Raw genomic sequence first — 15,317 nt, 5'->3', positions numbered from 1 at the left:
TCACTGATGCACTTGAAAATGGTGAGCCACTGCGGAGTAGCTAGTGAGGGAGGGTTTGAAGGAAATCCAGAGCCTGTTTTGTCCTCTGGCAGTGATGAGAGCAGGGAGCAGAGTCCTCCCTAGTCCTGCTGTCATGACTGTATCTGGGTTTTGAACACTTCTGTTTTTATGTGTGACATTACATACTTCAGTCTTTCATATGTGTCAGTTGGTGGCTGTTTCAGGGCAAAGTACCCAAGGAGGTCTTGCACATATCTGTAATATAGCCAGCTAATCAGAATCAATGTGATCAACATGAATCATAAATATAAATAATGAAAATCATACATTAGATTAAGATTGTTTTGTTACTGTTACAATGGTGGTCACTAAGTTCAGTGGCAGTACAGGAATACTGAGGGTATCATATGCAGTTTGTGCAGACCAAAGCACTATTTAGTAGATGTATGTTTGTGAGTGCCTTGTTTTAGTCAGTACAACTCACCGTATTGTTGTACTTGAAAATACTGACCCAAACTCTGAAACTTTGTCAGTGAGGAGTAAAAACATATACTCAAATCTGTATATCTCAAATCTGTAATGCATTTGAGTATGGTGGATAGGTTCTCAGACAGTATGTTTACATACAATGTGTAGTAGTCAGTTCTATTAATGATATTTTATTTAATGCTATTTATAAAAATGATAAAGAAAATAGGTGGGCCACCTATTGAGTTCGTTACAAGAGTGATGAGTTTGTTACAGGCAGTAATAATAATTTTGTATTTATTCAGTTTGTGTCTTTTCTGGAAGAATATTTTCCTGTCAAGTAAAATGTGGTAAAATTATGAGGTAATCTGTTGTAATTCACCATTTTCACAGATATGCGTTTCATAAAACAGTATTAGATTAAACCTAATATTTGTAAGGAAAGAAAATTACAATAAATGTAATGGAATTTTCTGAGACTGCCTACTCTGTTTATTTAGACATTTTTATATCGACTCAGTGAAATATGTGTATAAAGGGGTCACTGAATTGTTATTTGAAAGTTACTTTTTCTAGGTTGAGATACTGTACCTCCATACTCCATTTTTTCCAGTTTCACTTATATTTTGATATTTTAGTTTCTCTTACATTTTGATGTTTTATATAGTGTTGCCTGAACAAAGATTGTAGGTACCTTTGCACATTAATGCAAATGAATAACAATGTTCACAACCTGTTCACAACAATGTTCACGAGACTGTTGCCTTGACAGCAGGAGTAGCTTGCATAGCTAGATGTCACCACTAGATGTCTCTCTATATCAATTAATTCAGATTCCATTCAGCCTACCGAAGTATGAGAACTTGCAACAGTAACTGTCATTGTTAGAACTGTAGCTTGGCTTATTCATTGTCAGACAGTAATCAGGAATGTAATTAAAAGTTCAGAACAACCAAATAGTTTTGTGTAGTGAATAATAATACTGTCTGGGGTCTTTTAAGGTAACTGATATATGACATTATTCATTGCTATTAAATGAATAATGTTATAAATAAGATTGAAAGGTAAAGATGGAAGCTCTTTTTACCACTATAATGTATTACGTATATATTTAAATAATAATAAATTGTAAAATATATTAATAAATTGTAAAATTATATTAAAATATTAAATATAACACTATTAACCTCCATTGCCTACACAATAAATACAACAGTTTTAGTACATTATAAAAAATAATGTGTAGCATTCATTTCCCTCTTCATGTAAAAATGTGATTGATAATGGGAGTCACATAAACACGTTTCTCATAAAAACAGAACTTAGATCTCAGAACATCCCTCCTGGCTCTTGACTAGAGTTTTAGATAGCTAATATCAGAGGGCACTGAGACCAGTGTGACACAAGACTGCAGTCCTCTCGAATCTGTCTTCAGCTTGGCCACAGAGGATTGGCCCGTTGTGGATGTTTTGGTTTCTGAGAAAGGTGACGGGTGGGGAAAAGCAGGGGGTAAAATAGACTGTGACTTCGGTTTTGGAAGACCTTGAATACACAAACAGCAGCACTCTGCAGCCACCACCATGACATGTGAGAGAAGACACAGAGCTTGGCAGCCTGTTAACTTTAGCGGCTTAATCTCTAAACACAAAATAGACCAAACCTGAGAAACGTGCTGACCTTTTCCGTGAAAGTAAACAACAAACCCCATTGATTCTCTCAAACAATTCCCTGTCCTGCACGGCACGATCATATCAGATGGTGGCTGCCAGGGAGAAGCCAAAGAGAAACTCCAAAGTCGTCCCTCTGTTCTTTCTGTAATCATATGCCTCTTTTGAACAACCTCATGTTCTTATCTTTGAATGCTTGAGGGCAGACAGAATCAGACAAAATTACATACTTCCTGACCTTAGTGCCTCTGCACCATCAGGGAATCAGCTGGAGAGGAACATCTGGAGCTGTCTGCTCCAAATTTTCCAAATGTATAAAAGTGTAACCAAAACGTAACCAAATGTTGCCCCTTCGCATCCTGTCAAACATTCCGTTTGCACTCTTTGGAATAGTCCGACATGAGGCCACTGAGGTCAAAAGAGAAAAAAGGTCCCCAAATAGATGCCAGCAGAAGAGCGGTAGGAAAATACCAAGACCTGACATTTTAGCAGAGCCTAAACAAGCCATACTCTCACTGCCATGGAATGCCCAATATGGCAGCACTCTGGATAGAAAGGAAAGAATGAACATTGTTGTGGGATATATCAATTACATCATATAAAAACGTTTACACGTACCTGTCATTAAAGATGCTGTATTGCATTCTTTGATCGAAAGCGTCCAAAATATATGATGACATATCTATATACAATTTATGTCTACCGCCCAATGGACAGACACCAAAAAACACAGGCGGCCAACCTGGTCTGCCAAGCATCCTCGCTGACCAACACTATGCGTCAGATGGCCAAGTGAAGTCAGCTCACATGTATGCAGACTGGATTCTGCCTGGATTGTCGTCCCGGGACCAGAGAAGCGCAGCACCAGAAGGAACTCGTTTATCAGCGCTTTGAAACAACAAATGACATCACTGAAAAGACAGGCGTTGATATGTGCAAAAGACTCTGATATGTGCAAAACACCAACAGAACTATAGATTCTTCTCTGTTCATTGTTCTAATTCACATAATATTGTTTTGAAAGACAGAAAGAAACATTGGGTCAATCATGAAGTCTTAAAGCATACCTTCAGCTTTTCTCAAAAAAAACCCCACCAAATATACACACAAGTAAATGGAACCTTACAAGGCAGAAATAGTATGTAAAATAGTATGTCCAACCAAACATTATCCCTGGGTAGTACCTTCATGTAAAGCAGCCCCGGGTGCCTTTCGAACACAGTCACATCTTGGGATTGTGTGTGACGTCTGACTGAAAGGGTTAACTGTAATCCTCAGATGTGTGTCTCATCTCCTTTTGGTCCTGCGGCACCCCTGGGCCAATGTTTACACCTCAGCCGCGGTTTCCCCCATTAAAACGAACCTCGCCTTTATGCGTGCCCTCTGTTGTTCTGCCCTTGTCATCAGTCACATGACACCTTCCCCATGGAAACACCCTGGACAAACACTTTCAAGGAAAGAAAAGAAAAGACCGCTGGTTTAAAATGCGCCTCCCCATTTGACTCGCTGTGAAATCCGTCTGCCTCGACTTCGGAAGCGTCTTTACGACCAAAGTAAACAGGCCCATTTGTTGGAGGGCCCGGGAGGGATCTAATGAGCTGCTGGGCTATTAGTGGGGCCTTTGATGTCGGAGAGCCCCGCTGTGGCAGCGCTGTTTGTTCAAATGTGAAGCGCTGACTGTGCGGACACAGACCGACATAAAGCCACACCTGGTTTTCATTCGCATGTTCGATGGGCCACTCCTAACGGCACCACTTTTACGCAGCTTCCATAAAGCAGGCGATGCTGCGCAGCAGAGGGAAAATTACCTGCGTCACATTTTCACGAGGGTTGCGTAATATCATTATCATCCCCCCCAGACTGACTCTGGAGTCTGTTCGGGTCGGTTCATGTTTCTTAAATCTAATAGTAGGAACTGATAGTGGGTTTTTTTGAATAGAAATGATGGATTAGGTTGCTACTCTGGATCAGATTGATGGCGTCCTCCTGCCCGACTGCCCCCAATGTTGTGTCCGCGGAGTCCGTTTCCAATTACACGCAACATTTCAGAAAATTGCATTGGCTACACTCAGGCCATGCATCACGCGTGCCTTTGGTTCGCCGCCCTGGCATGGAGCAGTTGTGTGTGTGTTTTTTTAAGCATCCTGATAAGGGTGCATTCATTTGTCAACAGAAATTTAACTACATCTGAAATCCACAGAACAGAATAGCACAATGTTATTCATCCTGAGTGCACATTTTAAAAACATATTAGCTACAGTGCTGCAAAGATAACAGGAACGAAATTAACTTGGAACCACTGAACTGCAACATACCTGCTTAAATGATCTGAAAACCCAAACATTCCTGTGTTTCTCCACCTGGGTTGAAAAAGTACAAATTCAAGGGCAAATCTTTAAAAAGTAAGGAAATGCAAATATTAATAATTGAGCACAGTTTTCTACCTCTGATTTTTCATAAAGCATAAAATACCAGACATGAATCACGAGCTCATTCAAATACTGAGTACATGAATTTCACTAATTATACACAGATGGATGACATAGCTGCATGCACTTACACACGCAGTATTTTTGTTGATGGAAACACTTATTTGTGAACTTACTCTATATCCAAGTTAAGTTTTGACGTTGGAAGTATATACTGTATGACTCATTACTCTCAGTGCCAAGGCTTATCCTTTGTTTTGCGGCCGGAACGGTCATGCATGGAGCTCTGTGTACAGCTGTTTCTTTCATCTCCTCTTCCACTGCTGCTTTTTGAAGTGCTGTAGGACACAGTCATTTCACAAAGGTAATGTCTTTCTAGAGTTGAACGTTTAGGGTGCTTGGTTGGTGAATTCTTAAGAAATTTCATTTCATGTTTTTTACCCATCACAATAAGATTTATTTTTCTACTGTACTTCCCTCGGTCAGACCAGATTGAGCAAGAGTGTACATCAGGAATGACAGGAATAAACCTGGTGAGCTAAGATCAGTAAATAAAAATGTTACCTGGTGATGAAGATCAAAATGATTTTCAACTCCTCATTTTTTTCCAAGAGAAGACATAGTTTTGCCACAGTGTATAAGGTATAATAAGGTATAATGGATTTTCTTTACAATGTCCAAGAGAGACCATATTTGTGTTGTAAAAAATTTTGATTTCTTGACTTACATAGAGAAGTCCATAGAGTTTTCATCAGAACAAAACATCAGCATAAGTGATGTATTCAAAACCGCTAAACCTGGAGCCCTTTCTTATTCCTTCTTTTGCAGGTCCAAGCCTAATCGTGTTTCTAGCCAGGGTGTGAACCTAACTTGGAACTGACCAGAGCACCCTGGCTCTCATATCAAGACCCAAAAAAATGAGCCATGAAATGCCATCACAGAAGATGGAATGAGTGCAGGTGTGATGGATTACAATATAGGAATATTAATTGTGGAAAGTTGCAAATTAGTGATCATTTGCAATCCACCGCTGATGTACATCAACCTTGCCACAAAACATGCATTTAAAAAGTTCAAATCAGACCTTAAAAGGTTAGGATGAAAAATGTGACCAGTGTTTTCCTGACCCAGAAAAATGAATTCAGAATGTGTTCTTCTGCCTTTTCAACTGGGGACACCGTATGAGGAGAATGCAGAGACATGCGGAGAATAGTAAGCACCACCGTAATCTGTTAAATTTCCTGCATTGTGCTTTAAAAACGGAGGCCTGCCTCCCTGTGAAAAACATTACCATTTTCCTGCAGTGCAGACAGGGCAGGAAATGGAGGTTTCGGTTTCAAACAGCTCAAGTCAACCCTAGGAATGCATTTAAACAGGCATATCATCTGCAACTTAACATTCTGCATGCTTACTAGATTACACCCAAGTCCATTTTTCCATATGTTTAAAAATCTGATGAGAACCTCAATGCCTGTTACCAGGAACAATTGGCTTGATTGGGTAAGACGGTCAGTCTCTCAGACAGGGTCAAATCACAGTGGTGATTAGGAGGACAAACATATACAGTAAATGTTTGTTTGCAAGAGTTAGTGAATGGTTCATATATACAGGATTCTGTAAGACCCTCTCAAGTCATTACATCATACTGACATGGCATACATGTTCACCCAGAGAACTGGGGCTTTGTATATAAGGTCTATTTAACAGGATGGCAAGCTTAACATGGCCTGACTCAACAGTAAGAGTGCATAGAGCCTGCTCAAGGTGAAATATGTCCATATTTCCATTAAATGTTTCCTCCCTTTAGTGTAGAATTTCTATTTTAAACGGAACATCATTTTTTAAAAAGAAGGGGAACGAGATCCTTTTGTTTTGCCTGCAATTTTTTCCATCATTCCAAACCACCATGTGCGAACATGGTCCTACGTGTATCAGATGACAAAGTAGCTTTGTAATGGCTTCCATGTGGCATCTCTGCAGCACGCAACCTGTCCCCACCAGAGGCAGTAGTGCTCGGTTTTGGCAAGGAAGTGTACCATGCACTCTGAGCTGGGCTCCCGGATTATGTGACGGTACTGGTGCATGGTGGCTCTGCTAGGCTTATAAAGCCAGACAGTCCAAAATCCCAACACATCTGGGAGTCTCCTTGCTTTGCAGAGCATGATGTGCAATGCTGCCCACAGATCTCTCCAGGAGTGACAGTTTTGGACAGAATGATCAATGAAATGATGTACAGTAATTTAGGCCCAAGACATTAATAATATTAAAATAAAGCCCAATAAGGTCAAATTACCTGCTCTGCCCTCCATTGTTAAGACCCCCTATTTGTAGCTGGTAAGATCACATCACAGCACCATCCATCTCACCCATCCTATTGACATGTCTCCATTTTGCAAACAGAGACTGTCTGCAAAGAAAGAAACAAAGCAAACAAAACTATTTGGGCCTTTGTTCACATTCCTTGTAAAAGCTTTCAGTGAGTAATTAGTGGGGTGGGAGCCATTTTAGATCATATCAAAATATTAGGATTTTTTTACAATCCCTAAAACGTCATTGTTTTCTTTCTGGATTTTGACCAATCTTGTTTGAGATTCAAACACAACAAGAGGTAATCAGAGGTTACACACGGGGCCTGTGGTGATCCCATGTGCTAGGAAGGGGAATGGAGAAGCATGAATAAAGGCCTTATGAATGAAAATCTTATAGGATGAGGGATGAACTGTGTGCCAAATGGATTCATATTCACAGCTTCTGAATCAAGTGTGGGAAGATTCTTGTGTGTGTGCATATGTGTGTGTGTCTGTGTCTGTGGTTTTTGAGGATTGGGGAGTCGATTAGTATGCGTGCCTGATCTCAGACGAGTGGTATCATAGCTTTGAATGAACACATGGCAAAACAACACTCTGTAATCACTACCACAAAGCAAGCTGGTGATAACTGAATAGAGGACAGGGAATAATTACAGGGATTCCATCACTAGCTCAACATGAGAGCATTTCCTCTGTGGTATTGTTTCATCAGATCATGTGCTAAAGATTGATTTAGTCACGTGATGGCATTAGACCAAGTCTAAACCAGACTATATACTTAACAGGGCATTAACAAAAACAGCTGGACACAGCTGTATTTGTCTACTGTTTCATTTAGTAAAACACGGCTGAGGGGATGCAGCTTTCTGAGCAGGACATAAACTTTTCACAGAAAGAGACTCGTGTTTTACCCTGTTGTGCCAGGGACCACATTATTAACACAAATCCATTAATCATTGACTCCTAGCATTGTCAGGTCTATAATTCATATTGGGTAATGTTTACAAAAAAGCACAGAGTATATGGATAATGTATTTGTCCTGTTTGATTATTGTATGCACATGACCAAATCTTTCTCTGACAGAAGAAATGTGTAATGATGTTTTCTGAACAGTGTGAAGGGGTTAGAAACAGAAAATCTATATAAAGCAGCAGTGTTTCTGCTTTGAACATTTTGAGTAAAATAAAAGAATATTTTGTTTGTTGTTCTCATTTTGCTTAAAATCAGATTTGTTGTACCAATTAAAATATTGGTTGTGTAGCTTTAATTAAGCTTTAACTATGCCATTTTCCATTGTGCTAATAGCTCTAATCCTCTTTGCTCTGTATGTCCATATCTTAGTTTTGGCACTTCACATAAAGTAACATCTTTCTTTCTTAAAATGTTTGTCTTTATTGTCTTTCCAAACACTCATTCAAATTCATCTCTCATTCTGTTTAATATATGGATGCAGGTTCTTCAATTATCTTTTACCATATAAACTCTAATTGTATTATCTTGACTGGTACAGCTGAATGAACTCATTACTCAAATTTTGTCATTAGTAAGTGAGTGAAATTCCCACTGTTTCCATAACCTCGTCAGAGAAATGAGAAGACATCCATGAAAATTAATGTGAAGCTTTATGAATATGATGTTGTGCCTTTCAGCAGTACCTTCATCTTTCATTTTTGTAGTTTCAAAGTTAATCCTTCATAAGCAATTAATACTCTATGTCACAGGTGAAAGTCAACGTCTACCCTAAAAGATCCACTGACCAAAAGTTGTGTGTTAGCTTTATTCTTCTTGATCCTTTCCAGATGGACAATGAATGTTATAAATTTCACTGGTCTGACCTATGTGGGGGTGAATTACGTGCTAGACTATCATATGTACACTGCTGGAATAATGATTAAGTGCAAAACAGCCAGGGTGGCAGATCCATGCTCGGTGACCGTGAAATACATGGCTGAAATGTCCATGGCAAATTATGCCACTGAGATCTCAAATGACATGGATCCATGTTTAGAGTTTAATGAGTTGTCTCTCTCAAAACTCTCTTTCTCTACTCTCCATATAATTTTATAAAGTGCTTCTTGAATTTCTGAAAGCATGCAACTCTACAACATTACCAGTACCTTACTGTCCTACTGTCGTGAATATCCCAAGAACTATTAGCAAGAAACTGTGGTCAATTCTTTTACCAAGCCAAAGTAAAGACACTGTCATTACATAATCTAGCTTCCTCTAAAGTCAAAAAAATATACTGTAATACTCTGTACCACAGAGCCCATTCATGCAATTTGGGTTTATGATACTACCAGGGAAAAACTTTATATTAAGGGATGCAAAGGGACATAAATAAAAATGCTTTGTTCAATGTAAAAAAACCAACAATTTTTAAAGTTTCTAAATTGAACTTGAACTCAAGATACCTTTCTGATACAGGTTTTACCAATGATGTGGACTTGGCCACATCACAGAAAAGCCACAAATTGTTTGACATAATATTCTGAAGAGTGCATACAGCCACCTCCTCAATCATTTAGCCTTGTTTGTCCAAAAGTACATATCACATCTCTGTCCATATCAGACCCTTCAAAAGTTAGATCAACACTTGAAAAATAACACAAGACAAATAAACAGTGTAGTTATTTCAGTTGCATCAATCATGGTTACGATGAATTAAGCGTGACTGAATAATATCCTTCAGTCATGAATATAAATACAATTTTGCACTGTCAAAAGTGTAACCCCTGCATGTTTATTTATTGTTTCTGCTTTTCATCCTACCCTTCTCCTTGACTGAGAAAGTAGGATATAATTCCACATTGGCATAATCTCATGGAAAAACAGATCTTTATGAGCTGAGATAAGTAAGTGAGATATTGTTTTCAGGAGGCTGTTTGGCTTTAACTGAACAACCATTAATGTGTAGTAGTAAAATTAAGGCCATCACAGGAGACCCCTCACAACCCCCCTAAAACCTGTTTGACCTGTTGCCCTCCGGACGGCGCTTCAGGTCAATCAAGTCCCACACCACCAGACTAACCAATAGCTCCTTCGCCTGGGCCATACGGACTGCTAACAAACACTGACACCGCCCCCCCCCCCCCCCCCCCAACCCTCTACCTCAATACAACTGTGCAATTCCACTGTGCACTTTAAGTAGTTTTTTAAAAGGCCATATTATTGCACAAGTTTTTCTTTATATTTCTTTTTTATTTACAATGTGTCTCCTTTTTAAATTTGTATTTTATTGTATATTTTGTATGTATATATTTTTTTCTATGTTGTGTGCCTTATTTGTACTGTGTTTACATAAATGTTCCACAGTGCGCTGTTGTTGCAGACCACCCACAATTTCGTTGTACCCCCACCGTGCAATGACAATAAAGTCTATTCTGATTCTGATTCTGATTCTGAAAAGCTGAAAAGCTAACATAGCAAATGTGCTATGTTAAATAAATGCTGCATTGTTGTTGGTGTTATTGTTGTAAAGACAGGCTTGATTTGTTTGATCACATATTTGAACAGGGACAGAGGGAGTTGATGAAAATGTGGCCATCATCTGCAGATGCAGGAGATGGTAGAAACACCATCAACTTTTTACTGTGGTAATGCCACTACAGGAAGGGCAACATATGCTGCATTTAACAGAACCACTGTGTGTAAGTCTTTGCCATACCAGGGAATTCACTCCAACATTGTTTTAATCAACACATCACGTGGTATTTAATGTTTCAGGCTGGTTCGATTGAACACGTGTACCTGGAATTCCTGGAGTCAGGTTAATTTGTTCCACAGGTTACTCACATGTAGGCATGGGTATCACTAAATGTGATGCCCACTATATTGTTAATCCATAATCTTTCATTTTTCAATAGTTCATGTGAATGTTAAAACCATTTTAGTGGCATCCAATACAGTTGTAAACACACTTTTCTAAGTCATATCATTAAAGGTCATTTTGGTTTATTGCAGAAGACATAATCTCATACAAATCCACACTACGATACAAAGAAACATTTGTGTTTTATTGGACTGAGTCATATAAACATTTCCTTTTAATGGCAATTAGCAGTGGGCCACAAAGTGGTTCCAGGACACCTACAAAGCCACGCTTTGCTTCGCTTGTAGGATTTTTGCGGGTGTATGATTTCAATTCATCATTCAGAAAAATAATGGAAATGGTTAGGTATGACTAAATTTTCCCTGTGTCATCCCTGTAAAAAATGAATAATAATCAGCACATCCAGTATGCTTTTGTGCTTTTGTTTTCTTGAAGATTCAAGAGGTTCATTCACACTGAATGAGTGCTCCCACAGCTTTTACCAAAAACTCTGTCTGTACCGAGTAGGTCTCACAGCAGTGGCACAGTCTGGTGAGCTGTGGGAGGTGACCACTGAGGAAATGTGCTTTTTAGAGAGGGACAGTACAGCCCCAGAGGAAAGGCTTCCGTTTATCTGGGCATACTGCTCTGAGGGTGGATAAAGGGAAGACATGTTAAGGCCATTAACTTTTTTTTTTTTTTTACAGATTTGTAGAGGGGAACCTCCATCTGCTCCTGCAGGCTAATCGTCCCAATAAAAGCACAAATCATTGTTGAACAAAATACCCCTCTCTTCAAATGCACTCCTACTCAAAATACCTCACAAAGTACCCCCAGTTCTATTCTTCCGAGGAAAACATATACTGTACTTTGTGCAATCAGACAGTATCATTTAAATCGATTCTACAGGGGAAATAACAGGAGAATGAGAGTTAGGTATAATATTTCTAGTGGGCTGGAGGTAACAGATACCTAACTGTGCAGACAGATTTTTTTTATTGCTAAGTAAACATGTGGGGATGAAGTAATGCTGTTGCTCATAACTATTTGTCAGTTGTTTCAGTACATGCTAATCCAGAGAGTCAACCCTCCTCAACACACACACTAGAGCTGTGCTCATGCATTTCCAAAAAAAAAGAGAGCTTCAATCTGTGGGGCGGCTGAAGCAGGGACCATTCAGATGTAATGAAAGAGGTCTGATGTGAACTCTGTAATTTTGCTTTAGGCCGTCCTCCACCAGACTGGGCATTGGTAATGGTGGTTACTTCATTGAAAAGTTTTAAAGAATATTCCTCTTCTTAACAGATTTCTTTGAAAACAGAACATTACGACATAAAAAGCCTGATACCAACTTTGTGATGAAACTGTGTGAACATCAACACAAACAGCTGTCTCTGTCCAAGTTTGCCCTATGGAATTTATTGAGACATTACCGACAGAGCACAGACAGCTTGATAACTTAGATACCACATAAAACCACATGATGAAATAGCAACACAACACCAAAGATGATCTTTAGAGTTTAAATAATGAATCCATCAAATGATCTTTTTGTAATGAGTAGGACCTTCGCACCAAGCAGGTAGCTGCCAGCTCTGGGAAAGGTGTACCAAAATGATTTCTTACAGCTTATTCCTGAGTGCAATGATACTTGTTGAAGTGTTGTAGGCATGGATTAAGGTGGTGAGTATTGCTGTGTGTGTGATTATACTTTTCAGCATGTTCAAGGACCTGCTGACTTCTGTGTGAAAAACTTTTACATGGTGTGCTAGGGCACAACCAATTTTGGTATCCAGTTCCAGCATATCTCATTCTGTTATCTTTCATGCCAGTGTAGTGTGGTTCTACTGCATGACGCTGTGTCCTATAGAACCTCAGAATTAGGGCTGATTGGTTCAATGCTAAGTATATATCTGGGATTTTAGGCTCTTTGTTTCTGTCTTTTTAGTTTTTTTGTTGTAATTTCTATATTCATCTTAATGATAATAATTGTATTAATCTAAAATTTGAGTCCCCTGAATCAGTATCTTTCAAACAATACACTAAATGGAGTGCATCCATCTGGTGCTACTGTTCATGACCATTGATATTTGCAGCTACAATCTTAACCCAAATTTTGTGACCCATATACTTTGTTGGATTTTTGTTGGTCTCTGCCTCATTCAAGTCTCCCACATGCATAATTTGGAGTGGTGCACACAAACTGCCTAAGGTCACAGGAGCATAGAGTCTCCTATTGGTCATATGCAGACTGTAGGTTTCATTATTGGCAGACCATAAATGAAATCATGTCTAAAACAAGAGGTACATAAAGTTCATATCACTGCCTCAGGAGACCCTTTCTCAGTCAACCCCTAAGTGAACAACATCAGTCAACAACTAATAATAGCAGTGAGCGTATCCTGGGGCTTGGATGATCTCATTACCCACATCACTAGTAGCCCAGTGATTTCCGCAGAACTCCAGAACAGTGAGATCATGTGGTCTGCAAGAACCTCGTTCTGAGATCACCCCGTAACCAGGAATTTCTATCTGTCCTCTATAGATAGGAGAACGCTTTACCAGCTGCTCAGATAAAAAATAAAAACATTTAGGGTCACTTAGAGAGTTTTCCTGATATCCCCCAACAAGTCCCCTCTAAGTCCCTTAAAAGTACTTTGTGAAGTGAACATGATGACAGTTTTACTGTGAGTCCAAATGGTACTAAAACTGTATTTTGTGCTGTACACTTCTTCCTGTCATATAGGTTAGACGTAAAGCATAATTTCACATCATACATGTGTTGTTTTACTCATTGGAAAGAACATCTCATGCTGTCCGTCAGCTCCCAGCCCATCCGGACAGCAAAAGCCAGTGGATCTGCTCAGGTCATGTACAGGCTTTGTCTCCAAGCGGGACAGACAATTTGATGGTCATGTACATACACCTGCCAAAGGAACGCACTCAGCAATTGATAATAGGTTTGTCTGAAAGTCTGAGGTTTGCATGGCTTTTAGAAGGATAAGCGTGCATTGAGTTGTTGGCCATTATGCTGTTTATGGTTAGCTATTCTGCAATCAATTTAACAAACGATTGTAAACCCTCAGCAATAATGGTTAAGTGCTGTTACCTCCTTCTCAGACCAATAAAAATATATACTTATGCCATCTGGTATTCCTATAAACCATTTTGATGATGATTCAAGTTTGAGGGGATTATTAATGTTTTTCATGAGGGGGTGAACTGGAACACATGGCAAGCCCTGGCGGCAGCAGCTTGTAGCTTGTATGTTGTCATTGGCACCTCCATGACATTTAACATCACACAGCTACTGTGCCAGTTCTGTTCCAGACAGCCTGTTGAATAGCATGTATTTCCCCAGCTCACTGACTCAGAGGAGATCTTTGTCTTGTCTTGGTAATGTCTGTTATACTTTAGATAACATTTAGGCCTGACTATCAAAATAAAATATCCGGTTCTTCATTTCCATGGTCTGAAAGTTCAAAATGTTGAAAATGTTTTAAAAAGATTTCTTTGAATCTGAAATGCTTCATGAAGTGTCTGGGTGTACACTTCCGATGTTGCAGTTGCCAAGAGAAATTTATTTTAAAACGCACATGAAGTATGGCTATACCCCAGTATGGACTGCCATGAAATAATTCTTTTAAAAATGAAATGTTGAATTCTGTGTTTTTGTAAGCTACAATGTTATTTTATTTTTGCTTAAATACAGTTAGGTTAATGTTTTTACCTATGTTTTCCACACTGCCAGGGTGAAGTTAAATCATGGCAGCTCATACTACCCCAGTACTGGCATGTCAGCACTGGCTGTCTCTTTGTTTCACAGTTGATTTTGTAAAACTCTTCATTTGTTTAAAATCATTAAAATAACATAAATAAACATAATAATGAGATAAAATATTGTTTCATATGACAGCTGTAGGGTAATTTAACACATATTATTCACGGTTTGAAGGGGTTACAGGAAATAAGATGAGCATGTTCACATGTGCTGTGAGCGCTCCCGACATGCTCAGATGGAAACGTGTTTGTCTCAAGCGCAGGCCCAGGATCCTATGGTCCAGGTTCCATCCCAGTCATGACGTCAGCCACCAGCGACCAGGAAACCAAAGTGGCAGAACAGATCGGCTTCAGTCCACTGCAGTAGAAGTGGGTTAGTCATACAGTTTCTCTGTCTGACTGCCCACACTCAGTCACCCTGCGACTCACCAGGTCTCCATGATCCAGTCACATAGCATGGCACAGAAAAGAACACCGTTGACAGAACCACTCTGAACAAACAGGTAGCTCACAGTGTCTGTAAAAGAGTTCAAGAAGATCCCCAAGTTGTAAACACAGATGTAGCCAAGAGCGTCTTTGTTTGGGAATGCTCCCCATGTCCCGTTCATTGCATCACTTCCTCTGAATTTGTTATTCCCATAAAGATTCCATAAGGTTTTATGTGATTTGTCACAGTACTTTCCCAGGAACCTATTTCCCTCTGTCTTCCAGACAGAATGTTCAACACGTCACTTTTCCAAGAACAGCACTGAAAAGGGAGTTATTTGAGAACCAGGTATTTGGAGTATTGGGCATACGAGCATACAGAGACTGATGACAAGAACAGGCCAGTCTGTTCATCTAGGCTCATCA

The sequence above is a fragment of the Megalops cyprinoides genome, chromosome 5 (genome assembly GCF_013368585.1).
Source record: "Megalops cyprinoides isolate fMegCyp1 chromosome 5, fMegCyp1.pri, whole genome shotgun sequence".
Taxonomy (NCBI): Eukaryota; Metazoa; Chordata; class Actinopteri; order Elopiformes; family Megalopidae; genus Megalops; species Megalops cyprinoides.
The sequence above is the reverse complement of the archived record's forward strand: the minus strand, read 5'-3'. Positions refer to the sequence as shown.